Here is a 24198-nt window from a genome sequence, read left to right as displayed (position 1 = left end):
GGCTGAATTTAGGAAAAGTGGTGCTGCATCCAATGGAGCACCACTTTTCTTGTGCCCCCTGCACCCCCCTAACACCATCATGTGTGCACCATATTTAAGATATGGTGCACCATGGCGGTAGTTAGAACAATAGCTTCCAAATTTTGGACGCTATTGTGGCGCTTTGATACACTAGCATCAAAAATGTTGACGCTAATGTAGCAAAGTGCAAGGAGGCCCATTGATTTAAATGGGTGATCATTTTAATGCCTGCTTTAAGCAGGCATTAAAAATGACAGAAAGAAAAGGTGCACTGAAATCTTTTACATTTCACTGCCCCATTTTTTCGGGCCTCCTCATAGAGGAGCACCCACTTGCATACATTATGCGTGGTGCAGGCATAACGTGGCTCAAGGGGTTACAAAGTTGCACAATACATGCATTGTACCACTTTGTAAATATGGTGTGGGAAAAAGGCCACCTTAGCACCACCTTAGCATAAAAATAATGACACTAAGGCAAAGCTATAGTGGTGCAGGGGGCTCTTAAATATGCCCCTACATCCCTCCCAAACTTTCTTAAAAATGGGCAAACTAGTCCAACCTGGGGAGAGAACAAAATAACCCAAGAAAACACTACTGAGTCTCTTCAGGTTGTTTGCAGGACAGAATGCATGGACAGGTGCTGCTGGGGGGACCCGGCATCACAGCACGCCTCTGTAGTTTAACCAGACTGCTCTGGGCACGAATAGCAGTGTTAATGAAGTCTAGACCTCTTAATCGCCTGTACATGAGGTTACAGTCCACCGGGCACTGTAGGTCCTGTTCTGTCTGGTCTCACGGTGCTGGAGTTTATTTACAAAGTCTACTGTTATGTTGCATCTTTTCACTGTTGTGCTGTGCAGTGGCGGTGAGTATCTGTTGCTAGCGCCTTATTTTTCTAAAGTCACTTGTCACTTGTGATGCTGGTTTTGCAGGACTCTCAGCAGCTTTAGGCTCTTTGAGGCACTATGTGAGGGTATTACTGTTTATCCCCTCCAGCAGCGCTCTGCTGGCCAAATATGGCCTCTCCTGTTTGCTGACAGTCTGTTTTATTGGGGCCTCCTCCGAGTGACTTGTTTGTTCTAGTGTGGTTCACTGAGCCAGCGCTAGGTGGTACTGCAGTGCTTCTATTTACCAGCCGCAGCAGTCTTCCCTGGATTGCAGGCCACATGGAGCTGGAGATTTTGGTGCTGGCTTGCGAGGCAGGTGAGGTACAGTGTGGATTATGTGCTGTAAGTACAGCAGGGCTTTGTCTGTGTTGTAGGTGAGATGCCTTTTTTGCCCCAGCATCTGCTCCCCGGAAAGAGACACTGCCGAAGCTGGTGCTGGATGGGTGGCCACTTGAGCCGGTGCAGCCACAGGGCGGCCATATGAAAAGGGTCCTGGATGCGGCCTGGAGGCACACAGCATGAGTTGTGAGTATTGATGGCCTCAGTGCTGGAAGCATGGGAGGGGGATGGACTCGCCGGTCAGCAGGAAGGGACATGTGGGGGATGCTTTTTCAGGATTTTTTTTCTAATATGGAGTGCACACCTGCACAGTCACTCTGTTTTCTTGAGCCTGGTCTCTCTTACATGTGCAGCTTGGGTCTTCACTCCTGCTGGCAGGTGCCGCTTTCAACTGTATCTGCTGGCCAGGCTATCTTCTTTGCTCTAGTGCTCTGAGAAAAGATAGGGCAGCTGGCTGGCAGTTCTAAAAGCTCACAGAGTCATGTCAGCATGCAGAGCTCGTCAGCAGGGTTCAAGCTCAATTCAGCGAAGGCAGTGGTGAAAATGTAGATAATGGGGGGCACTCACTTGGGACGTGGGCGTTGGCAGCTCCACGCTCCTTTCTCCTTCAGGGCACTTCAGCCTCTGTAGTGATTGTGCAGTTTCTTTGTGGCAGAGCACTTCTCCCTTATTTTCTCACTGAGACCAGATGGCGGCAGGCGGACAGCAGCTGAGTTTCTCTGCAGGTAGGAGACCATTCAGGTGTGGTGAGTCTCATTCTGTGTGTCAGCGTGGTGTGCCACAAACATTGAGTGCATCTGGTCACTCTTGCAGCGTTCCGCCTCTTCTCATGGCCCAGTGTATTCACTAGGTGGTCTTCTTTGTGCCCTGTTCTGCCCCTTTTGCTGTCATGCTGGCAGTAGCTGTGGGGTGCCTTACACTACGGTACACTTCCCTCCCCATGAGGAACAGCAAAATGGTGGTGGGAGCACACTCTGGGTCAGACTCGCTCATCACCATTATAATGTCATAGGCCCTGGGTCCATATACTAAATAAATGATGGACACAGGCACATGGCTACAGTACTAGTAACTGGCCCAGGGCACATGCACTCTAGCCCTTTTATTGGCAGGGTCACCTGACTGGTGATGCTTGTGATGGATGGGTGTGGGGTGAGTGTGAGTGTGCCCTTACCAGAGTGGCTGGTGGAAACACTAGAATGTGTCCACGACACTACAGTGTTAGAGCATTAAACGTTTGAATTGTTACCTGGTTCAACGTGATTCTTTAAATACATTCACTAAAATGTCTTTTTGTTGTATTATGATGATTGTAGCACCTAGGTTTTACTTGATATGTGGCACATTTATGTGACCTCTTTCAAATTAAGGAATTTCTTCTTTATAAATTAAAGCTTAGAGTAAAATGCTTGCGCATATACTGGTACCTGTGTTTTTGTTGTTAAAACGACTTACTTTTTCTTGTGGACAATATCAATGATTTAAACTGAATTTTTCAGACTAGAACCATGGTACTCTGTTGGAACCTGCTGTTTAACAAGCCTGGCTGCATGCAACTCATTACTTCAGAGCTGATTACAAGATCCCATTGACCACAAGCCGCCTGTCTAGCTGGTGTGATTAGCATATAATCAATGTCTAATCCAATCAGGGACCTCGTTGCCTGCAACTGATAAAGGTCTTGGCAGGCTACTGATGAGGCCAGAACTCTGGACTCTCCATAGAGACACGAGTCAGACGAAAGGTGCAGAAACTAAACAAGGTGAGACAAGAGAATGCAATTAGAAAGGTTTGTTAGAAATTCTGAGAAGTACAAGGCAAATAGCGAGAAGGGAAACTTTACTTGAAGTACGATATGTAAACTGGTAAAAATACGTGTCCTCTGAGCTAAACTCGCACATAAACTCACATATAGACAGGAGGCACAGGATAATATATTGCTAATTATGTGAAATAAAATTGAATTCCAAACGATATATTATGGGTTGCATTACTTAATATTTTAGCTTTATATAGACTGTTAAGGCATAACGCAGGCTGTTTTGACGAAATGAAAATCGCGTTTATAAATAATAGTGTATTTCAAACAGAAACATGATTTGCAATTGTTTTCTTGCTTTTGCTTTCCTGAAGTTAGAATTGGCAGGTCCTCAAATTAATGGTATACCACAGGATTTAAGAAACGTTAGTCACGATTAAGCAAAGCACTCTAGGTCGACCTTACGGGCCGTGGGCCATATTTATCAAGGTTATGCGCTTCTGCAGTGTCACAAACACGACACAAATCGGTACAAAGTCTAAAAAATGAGATTTACGTTCCAGTGCCAAACAAGATTTGAACTACATTGCACTACTTTGCGTCAAGGAGTCTCCCATGGGTGGTAGTACACGGATATTCCGATACGATCACCTCTGATTTTGACACAAGTTCACATCTACAAAAGAGAGTAAATAGGGCCCTTGGCCAAAAATGTAGGCTCCGTTGAGGAAGTCTTAATGTTTGAGTAATGTTTTCTTTTCTCAAAACGTTTCAGATTTTGCATGTGTGCTGTATCATATCGTCCACATACAGGTTTATAAAAGTTTTAAACAATGTCTAAGCATAGTCATTTGTTCCCGATAGTTACCCCATCAGTACAAAATTTATGCTAGACATCCCACACACCTTTGCACTTCAATGCAAGGATGTATGAACTGTGCAAGGCAGCCTAAAACGCACCAGAGCAGGGGATGAGGGCATTAGTGCCATATCCTAGTGGATATTGCTCTCTCTGCCTTCCGAACAATGCAGCATACCAACTTTGGTCGCTGTGCTACGTTCCATAATTTGAAGTAAATCTGTATCCATTTGTAAAATCAAACAGGATGTGCTAGGGCCAACAGTCTGCTCTGCGCACCATTCTGTAATATGTGTTTAGAAGAGAAGCTTACATTGATAGCTGGGGAATATGTCTGCTGGAAGAGAGATTACCTCCTCTGCTGTTTTGGTCTCACACCCAATGTGCCTTTTCTAATTCCCAACTTACTCTCTATATTGCATACCCATGAAGCTAAGCTTCTTCACTTACTTGAGGGACACCGAGCATATTTCACCAGTAAACAGCACCTCTCCTGGTATCAAGGAAATTGGGCCATGTGGACAATACTGGTTGTAAGATGAACTGGATGAGAGATGTTGAATTTAGAGTATAGCCACCAGCAGTGAAGGTAGGCTGAGGTGGTTTCAGGCGCTTGACAAATATTTAATGAGAAACACACATTTATTAGGCCATATAAATGTCACCAGGGTACCTTGGAGACAATACTGATCAAAAGGAGTAGTGTGTAATTTCAAATCAGTAATCATACACACAAGTTGGAAAATTGAATAATGTGGACAACATAAACAGAATATTTTGAAGTAACCGATGAGTGGATTTTGCTAGTCCACCACTTTGAACTTTGGTAAAACAGTGGTACATCCTCCCAAGCAGATTGATTCTTGTTGCAAATCATGGTAAAGATATGCAGCCTACTGAAGATCAATGAAAATGTCAGATAATTTAAGATTATGTTGTAACATATTGTACTGTGATTGAAAGAGCATTGTTCAAGTGTTTTAAGTCAGATGTGTACCAATGACTTTAACTACGATACAACTAAATAACACTCTGCCAGGGGATCTCTAACTATTGAGCCCCTCATTTTGAATGACCACGTAAATCTGGTAAATTGGCTCAAGCACCAACTCATTTTTCATAACAGCCAAGAGTATATTCCAGAGCAAACCTCTTTAGGTCTTACCTGGAGTGAATTGTATCTGCATTACAGGTTGTAAAGTTGAAACATGTGGTAGTCTTCATTATGACATGCAAAACATGAAGTACTTGGGTGAAAAACTACCTGAGAAAAAACAAAATGTAATTTTTTTGCCCTGGGAGATTAAGCACCCTAATAATTCCAAACTGGTAAGAATGACACTACAAGTATTCCCAGAGTAAGGCCTTAATACATTGTTAATTAAGAATGTAAAAATTGAGGGAGTTGAGCATATTGAAATGGATTCATTGGAAAGCAGAATCCGCAAAGAACAATGTATGTGTAGTAGATTCTTGGGACAGAATGTCGCTGCATTGGGAATCCACATGAGCCCTTGCCCCAGAAAACCTGACAGTATATGAAACTGGTATTCTGATTTTCTTTTGGTCCCCATCACATACAAAATGCTGTGTGTGTGCTGATGTGTAGGCCCTAAATCTGAGGTCAGGATGGGCACCAAAAGCATACTTTCTACCAAATAAGAGCCTACCATCTGTGTCATAAGGGGTAAGTACTGTGAACATGGTGGCAGCACATCATTTTCAAATCCATAGTATTGACAGGTCTTTTGACCTGTCCAAATTGAGAGCACAATGCTTAAGTCCGACTAGTGTAAAGTTTTGCTTACATGTTATGCCCAGAACCTGTGCTAACATCCCAGCATATATGTATAGTGTGTGTTTATGTTTGGTAAATGGTAGCAGGATTCCATTTTGTTTGTGAATTCGTGAATGATGAAGTCAATGGTTTCACATGACACAAAATGGAGGTTTTCCCAGACAGTAGAAGTGTTTTGCCTGCATTCCTGAGATGGAGAGGATAGCCCTGTATGCTGGCATGTGGAAAGTAGAAACCGGGATACAATAGAAATGCTGTGATAACTATTTTTAGCAGATGATTGCTGATTAGGAGACGGAGTTGAGGTTCATTCCAGGTCCAAACATCTTGACTGACTGAGGAAGTGTTGCCACACAGAGGACTCAAAGAGTTGCTGTGATCAAAGGCTAGTATCACCGATTTCAAGTCTTTTGAAGGTGGCAGGAAATCAGTTCAAGTCTGCATATTGTATTGAAGAGCTGTGGGTCTTCCTGAGACTTGGAAGGCTGCCTTCTGCCTAGAGGGGAGAATGAGTGACTTGTACTGCAGAAACTGTGTGCCAGAGACAGGGACGCCAAGCCACAGAGTCCAAAGAGAGGAGCAGCATAGGAGAAGTAGACAGCTTTGAGACCGTTCCTGGAGCTGACTTGAATCTGCTAGAGGGCCACTTGATCTCCCTGTCTGACGCCGAGAATAACTAAGGTGAAATTGTGACTTGCCAGTGTGTCCACTCTAGGCACCGCCACAGAGGAGATGTTTCAACTGAGGTTACACTAATGCCTGAACCAAATATTTATGAATAACTTAACTAATAGAGTATGGTGGGATTTTGTTGCGAGTATTGCAGCTCACTTACGATAACTGCCTAGTCAAAGCCTATGACTTACCTAAAGGTCAAAGAAATCAAGAAAACTGATTCATTTCACCATAGTGAGCCTGCATCTGTGCTTAAATGTAAAGATTCTGTTTGTTAGAGAAGTGACCCCTGCAGCATCTGTATAATACCTTTTCTGTACTGTTGCCCATTCCTTAAGTACAGTATTAAATTGAGGTGTGATCAAAGTATTTCCCTTATTCTTAAAAGACAAGCACAGGATGGAAATTCACTTGTCAATTATTGGAGAACTTGAGTATTGCGTCTCTACCCTCCACTCAATCTCCCTGTGATGCTTTGGTCTGCCTCCCTTGCTACCTCAAGAGTCAAGTGCATTAACGATGCACTTGACCTAGTTTGGGGCTCCAAAGTAGGATGTCCTCAGGACAGCAGAGGTAAATACCTCAAATACACGGTTGTGACACGATAGCCCCTGCCTACTCTGTGCCTCACTAAGTGCATCTGACATGGATATATGATTAAGCCTTCTGAAGGAAGGCTCTCCAGAAACCCATGGTAATTCACCTGTTTAGGTGAAGTTATGGAAAATATTGCGGAAAGAATACAGTGAGATGCAAATATCATGTCTGAAAGATTGTAACATCAAAAATATTGTGCATCAGAATGTCACAGGTGGGATTATCACTTTTTAGAATATTTTTTAAACATTTGGTTAAAAATATTGTTGTATGTTAGATCATTGTAATTTATATTGTTGTGCAAGTATATAAATAATGATTTTAGGAGTAAATGTGGGTTTAGTGGAGAATAGTATATGGAAAAATGTAATAGTTTTAATTTTATACATTTTTTTATGTTCACAATTGTATTTGTGTCAATTCACTTTTTTTTCACACTTCCTATCATGAAGTACCTAAAAGTAATCATTTTTATGTTTTTTAATACATTATATAAAAAGTAAGCTTTTATATGTATGAACATGTCTTTGAAATATTTTTATATTTTTTAAAATCTTAATACCTATATTTATCAGTATGTAATCTAACAAAAAGTTATTTGGCTTTTTGGAATGTAATTTTGTTTTCTAAATTATTTTTAATTAAAGTATTTCAATTAATTTTACTATTTGTTTGACTTTAATAATAGTGTTTTTATACTTTGGGTATTTCTTGTTCTGATTGGGAGTTAAACATGTATAAAATTTAAATGTAACATTTAAATTAAAATCGAGTTAATTTTTTTATTTTGCACCTACTTTTTTCAAACTAATTATATTTTATCAATGTGTAAGTTACAGTGAATACGTTTTGACCATTTTTGGTAGTACTCTCATTTTACCTTATTTATGTTCTGTGGCTTGATTTGATTTTTGGGATAATTTTAGTTGTTTTGCATAATGTATTATTTTTAGGGGGTTATTCTAACTTTGGAGGAGGTGTTAATCTGTCCCAAAAGTGACGGAAAAGTGACGGATTTACCACCAGCCGTATTACGAGTCCATTATATCCTATGGAACTCGTAATACGGCTGGTGGTATATCCGTCACTTTACCGTCACTTTTGGGATGGATTAACACTCCTCCAAAGTTAGAATAACCCCCTTAGGGCCTCATTCTGACCCTGGCGGACGGCGGCCATTCAGACATTTCCTCTGGGCCGGCGGGCGCTCTCCAAAAGAGCGCCCGCCGGCCCAGAGGAAATGCCACTGCAACGAGGACACCGGCTCAGAATTGAGCCGGCGTAGTTGCAGGGGTGCGACGGGTGCAGTTGCACCCGTCGCGTATTTCAGTGTCTGCTTAGCAGACACTGAAATACTTTTCGGGGCCCTCTTACGGGGGCCCCTGCCATGCCCATGCCAGGACCGCCAGGAACAGGATGGCGGTAGGGGGTGTCAGAATCCCCCATGGCGGCGCAGCAAGCTGCGCCGCCATGGGGGATTCTAAGGGCAGCGGTAAACCGGCGGGAGACCGCCGGTTTGCCTCTTCTGACCGCGGCCGAACCGCCGCGGTCAGAATGCCCTGCGGGGCACCGCCGGCCTGTCGGCGGTGCTCCCGCCGACCCTGGCCCCGGCGGTCTTAGACCGCCGGGGTCAGAATGACCCCCTTAGTGTCTAATATAATTTTGTGTGAATCATTAAGTTTGTAATTTAAAAGTTACCCACTTTCCCTAATATCTTTACGTTTGAGCTGGAATAGTACATTTGAATCCCTCAAATTCCAACATATTTCCCAAATGTGGTTAAGTTAAGAGTTGGAATTGTAAATTTGACCCACCCCACCAACAGCTCACCCGAGCGGGTCAGTAATTTTAATATATATTTCTACAGGAAACATTGCTGTATATTCAGTTAAATTGAGAAAAAGTTTGAAACATTTTTAACAAGATTACTATTTTATAATATTAAAATGTATTTTATTATTGTATAAAGAGTAAAGGAGATTCCCTTTTAACAATGATTTCTATGGGATGCAAGCCTTTTTTGTAATACTTATTTTTATGCTTTTTTATCACAGTGTCTTTGATTTTATAATCTTTCCTTGTCAGTTTGGGCTATTCATGGAGGTGCGGTTGTTTCCAATTGCTTGTCCCTGCTTTAGTTGGGGATATTGTAAACTTTGGAGCATATTTACAAGCCCCTTTGCACTGCCCGTGCGTCACTTTTTTACACGCTCTGGTGGCGCAGAGTGCAGATCCATATCTACAAGGCCATGTAAAGCCAATTTGCATGGCTTCTCATGGCCCCATAGATATGGTGTAAGGCAACGAAGCACAAGTAGCTGGGTTGCCTTGCACTGAGTCAGCTGGCATTCCATGGCCGTTGTGGTGGGTTTTCAAATGCAACGCCCATGGATTTTGATGCATTCCCATATTTACCAGGACATGTAAACCTGGGAACGCATCAATGCCATACTCCTCCTCAGGGGAGGCATAACAGTGGGAAATATCCTAATTTCTCCTCCTTTTCCCCCTTTCTATGTGTGCTGCATTCACACATAGAAATAAGAAAAAACATCCATGGACTGTTTTTGTGCAGGAAGGTGCCCTTTTCTGCACAAAAACAATCCTGCAAACAATGCGTACACCCTGGCACCATGGTGCAAGGTTGCCTGTGTTGGTGCTAGGCACCAAACTGTGCACTAGCGCTGGGTGAAAGGACAGGAATGCACTATATCTCATAAATATGTGTATTCCTGCCCTTTCAAATTGGCATAGAGCAGCACAGCAAAAAGACTTGTGGCACTGCTGCCTGCCAGCTGTTTGTAAATATGCCCCTTGTTGTCTAAGGCTTTAGTGGTAGAGGAGGTGGTTAGACATAGGATAATCTTTGTAATTGGATGTTGTTTTCATGTTCTTTTCCTTTTAGTTTTTGGTGTGTATAGTTCTTATTGTGAAATGGATTGTTTATTTAAATTTTATATGTATGTTAGATTTGTTTAACAATGATTTAAATGTTTTTTACTGTGATTTGATTTAATCTAGGGTTGTAACTGTCATTTGCTTGGGTTTATATGTTTTCTTCCTTTACACATTTTAATTATCAGACATAATACATTATTTTAACTTGCATGTGTTCTATGTCTCTTTCAGAGAAAAAGAGTTGTTAATTTGTAACTAAAATTATTTTTTACGTTTTCCTTGATTTTTTAGCTTCCTGGAGTTTTTATTCATTTCTTTACAATTTTTCGATGGATTTTACACATTGCTTTATATTGCATGTTCTATTTTTTCTGATTTAATTTAGCATTTTTTAGCTCCTTTTTGTAACAATATTATTGGTGGGATTCTATGTTTTGTTTCATCATTTCACTGGCCAGGACTTCAGCACTGAGGTCACAAGTCTTAACTTTTTTTATATTTATGGTATTGGCTGGTTAATGTTATTTTTTTTTTGTTAAACTTTCTTTATTATAGTTTTGGTGGTACAGATAAAACGACATTTGAAAGCTTGTGAATTGCCACGTCCAACTGTAAGCTACAACTGGATTCATCATCATCAATACATGGCTTACACTGAAGTCAAAACAAAGTTGGTAGGAAGTCTTCCCCTACCCAGCCCATACTGTGTAGTGCTGACATAGGTACCACATCAATGATTGTGAGAACATAACATCAACAAAGTATAACCAAACTAGGCCAGAATAACAAGTGATACAATGGAGGCAGAGAAAGCTGAGTCTTACTGAGTCACTTCAGGAATAATGACAGTCGTATGGCACTCTCCCTCCTCGAGGAGGACCCCCTCTATACATGGGATAGATGTAATGCCCTAAGGCGTGGGCGGCAGGACATAAGTGGAAGAACCCTGGATGGAAACTGCACCAGGGGTCCCATATATACTCAAAGTCCCTTCTTGAGTCTGTCAATTTGTCTGCCAACTGCTCCATGGAGAGGAACTGCCACATCCTGGTGTGCCACAGTGCTATGGAGGGGGGGGGTTCTTATTGCTTTCAAAACTTTGCCAAGGTCATGTTGGCTGCTCCCAGTGCTAGTCACCAGATGGAGCGGTCTCCCACTGTTTGGTGCTTCAGGGCTGGTTCAATTATACCTAGTAGTATGTGTGCTAGAGTATTGGGGATAGGGTAATCCAGGATCTCCTTGATTTGTGACAAGATTTCCTCCCAGTAGGGATGGATAGTTGGGCAGTCCCACCAGATATGCACAAAGTTCCCCAACAAGCCACAGCCTCTCCAGCACCCATCAGAAATATGAGGGAAGATTTTAAAGTGTTTCTGGGTACAGGTACTAGTTATAAAGTAATTTATAATGTGCTTCTCTTACCCCCATGGAGCGGTTATATTTGGTGATATGTCGGAAATGTACCTTTCACTGTTTTTCCTCTATTGTTGAGTCCAGGACCTGCTCCCAGAATGTGATATAATGTGGAATGTAAATGCAATGCCCAGATATCAGAAGCTTATACAGAGTGGAGACACTTCCCCACGTCTCCCCTCCATGTCGTACAAACTGTTCAATTGGGAGCAGTTCCCTGGTGGCCGCCGAGTGTATATGAGGTTGTGTGACACAGTGCTTTAATTGAGTGTAATGGAAGTGTTCTGATGGGGGCAATTGAAAGCAGTTTTCAAATGTAAGAATGTTGTCCCCGTGATACAAGTCTGAGATCCGCAGACTCCTGCCACCTATCAAATGCCACTGGTATCAACACAGGGGAGAAGGACACATTTTAATGAATGAGGGTGTATGGAGAGGGGAATGTCATCTCCCCACAAGGCTTTCATTACTGTTTCCCAAACTTTGAGTATGGTAGCCGTGGGAATGCTCAGATAGGCATTTCTTGCCGGATCGTTACTAGGTTTCCAGAGTAAGTCTTATATGGTCCGTCCTGCCACTGCTATGGAGCCATCGTTTATCAGATGGCCGAAGGGACTATTTGGCAATGAAGCAAAGTTGGGTCACTTTGTAGTAGAGCTGAAGGTCTGGGAGTGCTAAGCCTCCCGAATCCTTCGGCCTTGTGAGTAATTTGTTAGCTAGTCTGGCCCTGCTTCCCTGCCATATGAATTGTGTAGTTATTGTGCGAGCTTCTGTAAAGAAGTCTTTGTGAACATCAATGGGTAAGACTTGGAACATATATAATATATGGGGAAACACCGTCATCTTGATGACATTGATACATCCCATCCAGGTGAAAAAAAGGATTACTATTGCTTAAAGGCCATTCACAGGCTTCTAAGAAGAGGGGAAGTTTGCTTTAAATAGATCTGTAACTTTCGGAGTAATTTTAATGCCTAGGTAGGTGATTTCCTTCTTACCTCACAGAAAGGGTGTTTCGTAAGCTATCTCTCCTATCTCAGTTGGGGGTACTGTCAAATTGTGCATGTATGATTTCCCCATATTAACTTTGAATCCCACTACTCGCTTGTACACGGCGAGCTCCTTCTGAATCGCAGGCAGAGTCACCCGGGGGTCGGTGACAAAGAGTACAATGTAATCCCCGAAGAGTGAAATTTTGTGCTGGTCAGGACTGAACTGAATACCCTGTATTCTCAGCTGTGCCTGGATTCTGGCCACCAAGGGTTCAACACTGATCGCAAAGAGTAGGGGGGAGAGGGGACCGCGCTGCCTTGTCCCCCTTGTCAGGTCAAAAAATGCTAATGCTACCTCATTTACCATAATTTGTGAGTGAGGGCAAGTATAGTTCCTCATTATCATGGCTATAAATTGGTCAATAAATCCATATCACCCTAAGGTACCCGCCAGGAAAGACCACTCTATGTGATCAAAAGCCTTTTCGGCATCAGGTGCCAGCAATATAGCAGGGACCTTTTTCTTAGTTACCTTTTCCATCACGTGGACTACTCGTTGCAGATTGTTGTGTGTTTGGCTACCTTTAATGAATCCTGATTGATCGGGGTGGATCAGATCAGGCATCATCTTTTCTATTTCTTTGGCCATAATTTTAGAGTACAGCCTTGTGTCTAGATTTAGGAGGTCAATAGGTCGATAGGATGCACAAGATTGAGGGTCCTTTCCAGTTTTAGGAATAAGTGTAGTTATAGCTTCACCCATGGTGGGGAACATGGCACGTCCTGTTCTAATCTGGTTGAAAAGCTCAGTGAGGCGCGCGTCAGGGGAGCGCCAAAGGTTCAGTAGAATTGGGTGTTAAACCCATCAAGACCCAGTGATTTGTTTAGTATGAGAGAGTCAATGGCTGCCTGTACCTCCTCCCTTGTAAATGGGGCGGTTAAGGTGTCATTGGCTTCCTGGGGAATATGTGGGAGGTTTGATTGCTTTACATAGGCCTCTGGTGCAAGTGCATTGGGTAGTTCCAACAAGTATAGTCGGGTGTAAAAGTTCTGAAATACTCGGCCCTTTCCTCCTCTGCTTGGTATTTGCCTGACTCATCCCCTATTTGGGCTATTTATTCCCATGCCTATTTGGTGCGTAACTGTTGTGCAAGCATCGGGCCTATTTTGTTCCCCTTTTCATAGGAGGTTTTCTTGAGGCGTAGCAGGGAGATTTCTGCTGTGTTAGTGTATATGGATTGCAGTTTACCTCTTAACAAAGTCACCTTCTTCTGCAAGAGCCAGGTAAGGGAGACTTTATGAGCCTGTTCTGCTACCGTCAATTCATTTTCCGATTCTTGTCTTTCCTTGGCCTTTAATTGGTATAGAGAAGTTGCTAAAGAAATGCATGTACCCTGTATGACCACCTTAAATGCATCCCAAGCTATGAGGTGTGAAGTTTCTGTGGGGCAGTTATGCTGAAAGTAGTCCCTGATTGCTTCCTGTAGGTCATCTCAAAATAAGCGGTCTCGGGATAGGATATTAGGGAAATTCCATCTACTGAATTTAATGCGTGTCGTGGGCCAATCAAATCCAATCCCCAGCAGGACATGATCAGAGATGATAATTTGAAGCATTGTCGGTGTTCTGAATGACTGTTGTAGGGGTTGGCTCGTGAATTCATAATCGATCCTCAAATACGATATATGTGAGTGTGTGAAGAAAGTGTAGTCCTTTGGAGTGGGATTAAGTGTTCTCCATGCGTCAAAAAAGGCCCAGCCTGTTCAGGACTGCACTGATGGAATTTGCAAAGGTGCTCATTTGGGCTCTTTGGGGGTGAGTTGTGTCCTGGGTGCTGTCCCATATCAAATTGAAATCGCCTAGCGGAAGAATGTCTCCCTCTGCGTACCCCTCCAACCTAGATAGAAAGGCCAGGAGGAATTGAGTTTGTCCACTGTTGGGTGCATACAAAGTAGCTATTGTGCACACTTTCCCTCTGATACTACCGTTGGCTATCTACCCTCCTTATCCTGTTTCATGCCCTGCAGTAGGAAGTGGGTGGAATTGTGGAACAGCAAGGCTACCCTGCAGTGTTTTGTGGTCGATGAGGCTGTGTATACATGTGAATAGTGTTTGTGGTGCAACAAGTGTCCATCTCCCCTCCTAAGATGAGTTTCCTGCAGGGCTATTATATCAAAATGGTAGTACCTAAAGTATTTCCAAAGTTGTGCCCTTTTGTTGGGGGAGTTCAATCCCTTAACACTCCATGATAAAACTTTAAGCATCTTGCTTCTCTAACAGCTTGTGCTGATGTTAGCTTTGCCCCTCCCAGTAGCTATTTGATAAACCACCTCTCCCCCTGCCTCCTCCTCCATTCTCCTCCTATTGTGTCACAGTCTTATCTATGCCTACTTATGCTAGATATGAAGAAAAAATGACCAAAAAAACAACATAATAACTGTTAAAAAACAAACACGTTGTTGCTTCATATCAAACCATCTTGAGGTCATCATGGTGGGGAGTGGATACACATCCACCCTAGTACCACACGGAGACTGCATATTAAAACATTATGAGTGTCATGTGTCATCTTATTAACATCTTGTTGCTCTTGGAGTCTGACTATAACAGAAGCCAGTGGGGTCTCCTAGGCCTCTGTCTGCCTTCGTTGGATGTTCTTCCCTAGGTCTCCAAACCCCGATTCGGGGTAGATCGGCGGCTCTCAGGTGAACAGTCACTGGACTGGATATGTCTCCTGCATCCCTCTCCGATTCATTACACTGGCTTCAGGACCCTGGTTCCTGTGGCTCCTTTTCCCCTTCTTCTGTTGCTTCCATGAATCTGTGGAGGCTGATGCCTCCCTCCTTTTTTGTAGCACATCTGAGTTTTCCGCAGACATTTTGGTGATCCTCTCCTGCAAATCCAGTAGGGCCAATGTCTCCTCGAGGTCTGTGAAGTGGTGCTGTTTGTTGTTGAGCTCAAAGGCTATGCAAAGGGGTAGTTCCATCTGTACCTGACATTTCTAGTCCTCAAGGCATCTATGACTAGTCAGAATTACAGTCTGTGGACCAATGTTGCTGAGGCTACATCTTGGTATAATGAGTATTCTATGCCCTTGAAAGAGATGGTGTCTTGCTTTCTCGTCCTCTGGAGGATCAGCTTCTTCACCTTAAAGGAGCCCACCTCGCCAGGATGTCTCTGGGTCTCCTCCTTCACCCGCGATGTGGACACTCACCCTATGCACTGGCTCCATTTGGACCTCTGAGTGTTTGGTGCCTAGAATATTGGAGAAGAGGCCAACCACAAATGCTTCAAGATCTGGGCCTTCACTTTCTTCTTCCAGACCCCTTACTTGGATGTTGTCCCTACGTGAACAGTTTTCCAAATCTTCACACTTGAGCAGAGATAGGTGAAGTTGTGTCTTTAGCTGGGTGATACCAACTTCTATAGGTGCTATTTTTTGTTCTATTTCGCGGACCTTTGCCTCAGTGTCTAAAGAGCGGCTTCCCACTGAGTCCACATCAGACTGGAGAGAGGTCAGACGGGTGTTAATTTCCAGTTTGAATGATTCGAGCCTGGCCTTGGTATCTGCTGTTAGTTCTTTGCGAATTTCCATTTTAAAATCATGAGCAATGTCAGATCTTCTTTCGTCAGTGCCATGTCTTCCGCAAGTGATCGCGTGGATCCATCCGACCTGGGCTCAGCAGGTCCAACGTAGTTAGAGACCCTATTGGACTGCGGCTTCCTTCGTCACATAAGTGCTACTCCCAGTTCAGTGTGGTGATTATGTGCTCTCCTGTGAGTGTGATACAATCACCCTCTTCCTCCAGTTACAGTTGGCAGTGGCATTCCCCAATTAAGCTGTTCCCACCTGTTTGCCTCCTTTGTATCAGACACCCCTGGTTGGGCCTCGGTCGCTGTTTCCTGTAGGAGCTGGCCAGTCCCCAGGGGCAGCAGTGGGAGCACCCCAGTCAGATGTCTTGCATCTATGTGCCCCTGCCGTGTGGCTTATATCGCTTGTCTGGTATAGTGAGAGGTTATGCTGTGCAGCACTGGGCTTCAGCCAGCCACCAAAGCGTCCTCTTGTTTCATCTTTTTTCGGCCTGGTGGGAGCACCATGTTAGGGTCAGGTGTCCCAGGTATTAGGCCTCCGTCCACTCTCCCAGGGTTGCCACTTAACGTTGGGCAGCATCTTCTACCGCTCAGGTTGGGCAGGCCACCTTACTTTCCCACAGTGCTCTCATGGTATTCTTCTGGCAACAGCTCTCCGTCCACACTTTTTGCCCGCAACAAGCACTAGGCCAGTCCCGGTCCGCCTCAGTCGACCGCTCTGTTGCTGCTTCCCTCTAGGTGCTTTTGCTCCACAGTCAGGGCCCGCGTCTGCTTGTAGATTTATGCAGCCTCCCCCAGCGCCGTACCTGCACAATCACATCAAGTCACTCCTGTCACGGCAGGATCGGGCTCAGCACTTTGCACTGCTGCCATGTTGCTTCTTCGCTGTCCAGGCCTGGGAGCTCCAATTTTGGTGGTGCCCTCTTCTTTGGGCATGTTACTGCGGTGCCTCATACTCCCTGCAGGGATCTGGCTTGCATATTGAGACTGCGAACCGAGTCTCTGCGTGGTTGAGCGAAGCCTCCAGAGATTATGTCCGGTCGGCCATGTTGGTCGGCCAAGCCCCCCCATGTTAGTTTTTTGATGTTTCGTTAAGTTTATTTATTGATTATATATGTTAATTTCAAAGCATTACCATATTTTTACAGGTAATAGAAGGGTCAGTGTATTTCAAAAATATTGGTTATTTTACATTCTATAATTAGTTATTTATAGATGTTTTTATACTACATTTTAATTATCTTTCTGAGTGTATGTCTTTTTAATTATGTTTTATTCAGATTGGTATTTCAAATTTGCTTTAATAATGTGTAGAGAAATATATTCCTAAAGTTTTAGTGTAAAGTTTTAGTGCATATATCTTAGGGAGGTAAAGGGTGTTGTTGGTCAGTTAGTGCTACTATAAAATCTAGATGAGGTAATCCTGGGTTGTTAGCAGATCATTTTACTTTGAAGGTTAGGAGTTCATGCCTTTGTTTAGTTTGTTTGGAGATTTGTGGTTAGAGTTGGGTAATGGATTGTTCCATTCTTTGCTCCAGATAGTGTTTTTCTTTTTAAACATTTCAAGGAATTGTCAGAGCGTAGACAGGTTTTTTCCAAGTGTACTATTTCACATTGGGTTGGTAAATGGGGGACTTTATTGGCATACTATAATGCTTAGAAACGTCTGCTACAGGGACACATGCTAAAGATGTTATTGTTGTTATGATATAATGCAATTCTAGATCAGTTACATATTCTGTACTCGTGGTGTATACAGTATATGTAGGTGCCTCATTATATGTGCAAATTAAAATGATAATCGCACCCCTGAATTGTAGTGTCTTGGTAGATTGTTAGTATGGTTGAAATCATTGCCTTCTCAAAGTATTTTTGTGAATTATAGTTGTTTGTTTTTTACATGTGTTAGCACAAGGGGTGTCATAAAGATATTCTCGGGAGCCCAAAGTACAGACAGGAATGCAGGGCAAGATGGGGGATTATCGAGACAGAAAGTAAAACAGACCTTTTCAAAAGATTACTAGAAACTGATTGCTTTCAAATCTTTTCCTACACATTTTGCAGACATGCCAACATATTCAAACTGGGAAATGGGAGATCTTGAAAGAAAACCCCAAAACAGTGGAAAACTGCCATAATTCTAAATAAAACAAACTATCACTTTGTAAATATATATGAAGACATGAAGACACGCACTCAGGATGACGATTTGCCAAACGAAAGTATTTTTTTACAGTACTCCCAGCCCCTGCAATGCATTTCAGCTTGCTGGCCTTGCTCAAGTGTGAATCTGTAAAGTTTCATATTTAGTAAACTAGCAAGTGAAAGAGCCATTAATAGTCCCATGCTAATGGAAACCTAAAAACAAGTACATGATAAACAAAATACATCTTTGTCAACATAGGTTTTCTTTGTATGCTCTATGGCTCACAAAATAAAAGTGTCCCAGCAAGTCAAACAAACAAATTATTTCCTATGCAACCCTGTGTAACTACATGAAAAAATGTCCTAATAGTGTGCCACATAAATTACTATTTTTAGGGCATTTTGATTGGCTACTAGGGATTGTTTTGTAAAAATAACAATGATTGTCTTTTATTCACTTTGGCCTTCATATGGAGCACAATCCTACTAACATTAGCAAGGAAGCCCAAAGAAACAAAATACACTGCATATGAAAAGTTTCAGAATTACTAGATGAACAACTGAATGACCTATTTAGAGTCACATTCTAATGAAAACCTATGAACAAATACATAATAAATAGAAAACATCATAACCCCTTTGCTGCTAGGCCTTTTCCCCTTCAGGTGCCAGGCCTTTTTTTGGCTATTTGGGGCAGTTCGCGCTTAGGCCCTCATAAATGTTTGTTCACAAAAGCTACAAAGACAAATTTGCGTTCTTTTTTCCAACATCCTAGAGATACTAGAGGTACCCAGAGTTTGTGGGTTCCCCTGGAGGAGACCAAGAAATTAGCCAAAATACTGCAAAAAATGTGTTGTTTTTTAAAAAATGGGAAAAAAGGGCTTCAGAGGAAGGCTTGTGGGGTTTTGTTCCCTGAAAATGGCATGAACAAAGGGTTTGAGGTACTAAAATCACAATCTTCCCAGCTTTCAGGAACAGGCAGACTTGAATCAGACAACCACATATTTCAACAGAATTTTGGCATTTTACTGGGACATACCCCATTTTTACCATTTTGTGTGCTTTTAGCCTCCTTCCAGTTAGTGACAGAAATGGGTGTGAAACAAATGCTGGATCCCGGACAGCTAAACATTTGTGAAATGTAGACAAAATTCTGAATTCAGTAAGGTATCATTTGTGTGGATCCTACAAAGTTTTCCTACAGAAAATAACAGCTGAAATAAAAAAATATTGAAATTAATGTGAAACAAAAGAGCCATTTCTCTCCATGTTTTACTCTGTAACTTTTTCCTGCGATGTCAGATTTTCAACAGTGGTATACCGTTACATTTGCTGGACTCTTACGGTTGCGGGGATATATAGGGCTTGTAGGTTCATTAAGAACCCTACGTACCCAGAGCCAATAAAGTAGCTGCACCTTGCAATGGGTTTTCTTTGTATAGTGGGTATCCAGCAAACCATTTGGTGAAATATAAGGAGTGAAAAATAGGTATCAAGGAAACCTTTGTATTTCCAAAATGGTCACAAGATACGGTATTAAGAAGCAGTGGTTATTTGCACATCTCTGAATTCCAGGGTCCCCATAGTAGCATGTGAATTACAGGGCATTTCTCAAATAGTTGTGTTTTTTACACACTGACTTACATTTGGAAGGAAAAAATGTAGAGAAAGACAAGGGGCAATAACACTTGTTCTTCTATTCTGTGTTCCCCCAAGTCTCCCAATAAAAATGGTACCTCACTTGCATGGGTAGGCCTAATGCCCGCGACAGGAAACGCAACATGGACACATCACATTTTTACATTGAAATCTGACGTGTTTTTAGGAAAGTACCTAGCTTTGATTTTGTCATTTAGCTCAGCTGGCAGCTAGTGAAATGTGGTATGTCATAGCTTGTAGAACTTGTGGTATGTCATGGCTTGTAGAATTTAGAACTGAGAAGAGTAAGAGTGGAATCCAGCGGAGACGGACAGAGGGAGAAGAGCGTTGATAAGCTGGCAGTTGGTGGAGCTGGATGGGGCCTCTGTAATGAAATAAAGCTACCTTTGTGAACTTAATACGGCTCTCCCTTATTTGTGGACACAATCCTTCACTGGCGACGAGGATGGGATGATTTTTTTTCTTCCCCGTCTTCTTTACTGAACACAGAGGCCTCAACAGAATTACTGTCGCAGAAGAGCAACGGAGAGGTTCCAAGAACAACGGAGAGGTGAGCGACCTTCGTGAACAACAAACAAAAACTGTTCTATTCAACTCTGTTATTTTAAAAGAGACATTTAATATCTCCGTAATAATGTTTTCTCTCGACAAGCGTTTCCATGGAAACTGACTAGAGCTCACCCGCTCAGCTGTGTTTACTCTAAACACACGCATGACTCGCATTCTCGCACGTGTGCGAGTTACCATATCAACGCTTACAGCGTCCTCCTGACAACGCGAACAATTCAAACAGCGGAATACGCTAGGACTTGTGCAGCATTTCCTCAAGTACCATATTAACGCTGTCAGTATTCATATATTTTGGTAACCCCACCAGAGCGGAGACCACCTCTCAGACTGACGCCTTAGCGAGTTTTGGAATTCAGAAAGGAAGGAAACCAACCGCTGCCGAGTTTTACAGTTTCAGTAACAGCTATCAGAGCCACTCATATCATAAATCCATGGTCCGTTGTATATGCCACATGAATATCACCCTAAAATAAATGCTTTCAGTCAGCTATGCATTTTTAAAGTATTTAAAGTATTGGCCACTGACACAATCAAACTGTCTCTGGAAAACTTCATAGCACTGAATTACACAATACAAGCTAACATTAAGTTACAGGTATTCGATCTTCGGGGCCACTAAACCACTGGCCTAATTGGAAGCACCTTTACAGTAAAAGAAGTCTTTCAAAACATGTTTGCATAAGGAAGTGACAACTTTAATAATTTTTCTTTCCTTGTTTTTGTGGATGGACCATTAGTGTGATTACAATGCAGAATGTCACTGCGCCCCCCTTTTTCCTCGCTTTACCAGGAGAGCCACCTATAAAGTGGCAAAAGTGGAAAAAAGTCTTTGAAAGATATTCCAAGGTCTGTGGTGCATCTCTTAGTGTAGAAATGAAAACTGCTCTACTGTTACATTGCCTAGGTTCTCAAGGACAGGAGGTTTTCGATAATCTTCCAGACATAACTAATGAAGATCTAAATGAATATGAAAGTTGTATAGAGAAATTGGACAGACATTATATTCCCAAAATTAGCACAATACTTGAGAGATATCACTTTGGAAGGCAAAACCAAGAGGAAAATGAATCCGTTGAGGGATATGTTACGGCGCTAAGGAAACTAGCTTCATCTTGTAAATTTGGAACTTTGACAGAGGAAAGAATCAGAGATCAATTTATGTTAGGCTGTAACATAGAAAGAGTAAAAGATGAAATTTGGCAAAAAGATGATCCATCACTAGAGGAAGCTTTGGTTTTGGCAAAGAAAATTGAACATTCTCTCAGATGTGTAGAGACCATCAAAAAGGAGGAATGCAAAAATCATACTGTACATATAATTCAGAATCTCACGGGAAAAAAAGAAAGACCAGAAGGACAGAATTATAAAAAAGACAGAAAAAATACTTTTCAAGGGAATTGTTTTCGCTGTGGCTGACAAGGTCACATGGCCAACGACAAAAACTGTCCGGCTATAAAGGTGACATGCAAGTTGTGTAAGAAAAAAGGCCATTACTCCAGTGTGTGCAGAACAAGAAGTGGAAAAGGCAATGTTTTTGAAGTTAAGAACGAATTGGATGTTGGGGAAAGCGATGACTTTGAATGTGGTCAAATAATCCTACAAGTCGAAGGAGAAGGTCAAAAAGGAAGGAAAGGTCCAATTGATGAAGTCATGATAGATGGGGAAAGAACCAGAGTATTATTTGATTCCGGAGCCAAGATCACAATTGTTTCAATGGAGTTCTATATGGGAAAACTAAGAAACAGAGTTAGGTTGTTCAAACCGGATATCACACCCATTGCCTATGGTGGTGAACCAATTAAGCTCCACAGATACTTTTGGGGTTTGCTTGAGTTTAAACGAAAATTCACTAATGCAAAGATTTACGTTTCTAAAAAAGGAGACAGTGTGCTCAGTTGGTTCCACCAGAAAGACTTGGGGGTTATTCTTGATCCCAATAGTGATGCACCTGTGAAGGTAAGGGATCGAATCATCATCAACACAATTGTGGATCAAGGAAACTCTATTGGTCAAAAACTCATGGACAACAATTACTTTGTTATGAGATTAAAGGCAAAAACTAATTTGGTATTTCAAGAGAAATTAGGATGTCTTCAACACTATGTTCATCATATTCGTCTGAAGGAAGGTGTGAAACCTGTATGCAGCAAAGTTCGTGGAGTACCTGTGGCTTTACGTGAAGACATGAAATTGGAACTAGAGAGGCTGCAGAAGGAAGGAATCATATAGGAAGTTGAAGGAACTGAATGGTTGGCGCCAGTAGTCGTAGCCAGGAAGCTGAATGGGAGCATACGCTTATGTGTTGACCTAAGAGAACTGAATAAGAATGTGATTGTGGATAGGTATCTCATACCCAATATTTCTGATATGTTGTTACTTCTACAAGGTGCAAAGGTGTTTTCTACCATAGACTTAACATCAGCATATCATCAGATTAGGTTGACTAAAGAATCCAAGGATCTTACTGCATTCATCACACCATTTGGCACTTTTAGGTATACCAGACTACCGTTTGGATTAATGTCTGCAGCCTCTGTATTCCAACGGGTTATGGAAAAGGTATTGAAAGATCTTGTTGGTGTGGGAGTGTATCAAGACGATGTTTTAGTATTTGGGAAAGATCAGGTTCAGCATGAAAAGAGGGTTGTTAGTGTATTGGAAAAGTTGGGAGAATTTGGGTTGACTGTCAAGATGGAGAAGTGTAGGTTTTGTAGCAAATCTATAGAATATTTGGGTCATACCATAACAGGTGAAGGCATATCCCCAAAAAAGGAGCTAGTAGATGCGATTGACAGGTTACAATCACCATTGAATAAGGAAGAACTTATGACATTTTTAAGTATGGCTGAATATTACAGTAAATTTGTGAGGGGTTTTGCAGAAAGGTGTGTGAATATGAGAAAGTTGTTACGGAAAGGAGTGGAATTTGTGTGGAATGAAGAGTGTGAAAATTAATTTGGAGAAATAAAAAAGGAAATTGTTAAAGCTCCCAAATTGAGAAATTTTAACCCCAATCTGCCCTCGGTCTTAATAGCCAATGCAAGTGCAAAAGGCTTAGGGGCGGTATTACAACAGGGTGGCCAAAAGAATGAACAAGTAGTACTATTTTTGTCACGAGCTTTAAGGGATGCAGAATTGAACTATAGTGTTATTGAGAGAGAGGCGCTTGCTGTTCATTTGGCAGTAAGGAAACTTAAGAATTTGTTGTGGGGAAACAAATTCGAGGTAAGGACTGATCATAAGCCCCTTTGTGAAATTTATAAAAGGAAAGGGGTGGATGCGGTGTCTAGCAAAATCACTAAATGGGTGGTGTCTCTACAAGATTTTGATTTCGATAAAAAGTATATTACAGGTGCACAAAATAAGGTAGCGGACACGCTATCAAGATTAGTGTTAGTAGGTGAATTGGAAGGAGAGAGAGAAACCGATTGGGATGCCGAAATGGTGTGTGAGATTGAGGAGAATGGATTTGATTAAAGTGTTGTGACAAAGGAGAGATGGCGGAGAGAATGTGAGTCTGATAGCACGATAGTGAAAGTGTTGTCTTTAATAAAGGAAGGTTGGAAATACAGGAATGAAGGGAGTAGTGAGACACAAAAATTCTGGCATGTGAGAGGTGAGTTGTCTAGTAATGATGGGTTTCTATTCAGAGGTACAAAGTTAGTTTCCCCCATCACATTGAGGCAGGAACTTATTTCTCTTGCTGACTCGGGTCATCAAGGATTGTCCAAGACCAAAGGGAGATTGTGTTTGACTTATTGGTGGCCAGGTATGGACTGCCAGGTAGAAAGGTCAATCAGAAAATGTATGCAATGTATTATGAGCGAGAAGACTGTGAAACCTAGGATTCAGCCTATGGAAATAAGGGAACGCCCCACTCAGCCGTGGGAGGAGGTTGCCTTGGACATTCTGGGGCCTGTCCGTGGGGAAGGTTGTGAATTGTATCTATTGGTACTAGTTGATCTGTTAGCCAGATGGCCGGAGATTAGATTT

The 24198-nt window shown here is 42.2% G+C and overlaps 1 long non-coding RNA gene across 1 annotated transcript in view; it reads left to right on the top strand.

Annotated features, from left to right (window-relative positions):
* Nucleotides 1-2960: 2960 nt before the first annotated feature.
* The window catches only part of LOC138260805 (uncharacterized), a 94750-nt gene continuing 73512 nt past the window's right edge, over nucleotides 2961-24198 (top strand). The window contains exon 1 of the long non-coding RNA XR_011199000.1: nucleotides 2961-3011. This is a non-coding gene — a long non-coding RNA (uncharacterized lncRNA). The remainder of the gene's footprint in view (nucleotides 3012-24198) is intronic.

Source organism: Pleurodeles waltl, chromosome 10, assembly GCF_031143425.1.
Source record: "Pleurodeles waltl isolate 20211129_DDA chromosome 10, aPleWal1.hap1.20221129, whole genome shotgun sequence".
Classification (NCBI taxonomy): domain Eukaryota; kingdom Metazoa; phylum Chordata; class Amphibia; order Caudata; family Salamandridae; genus Pleurodeles; species Pleurodeles waltl.
Note: the sequence above shows the minus strand (reverse complement) of the source record. Positions and strands in the feature narration are given on the sequence as shown.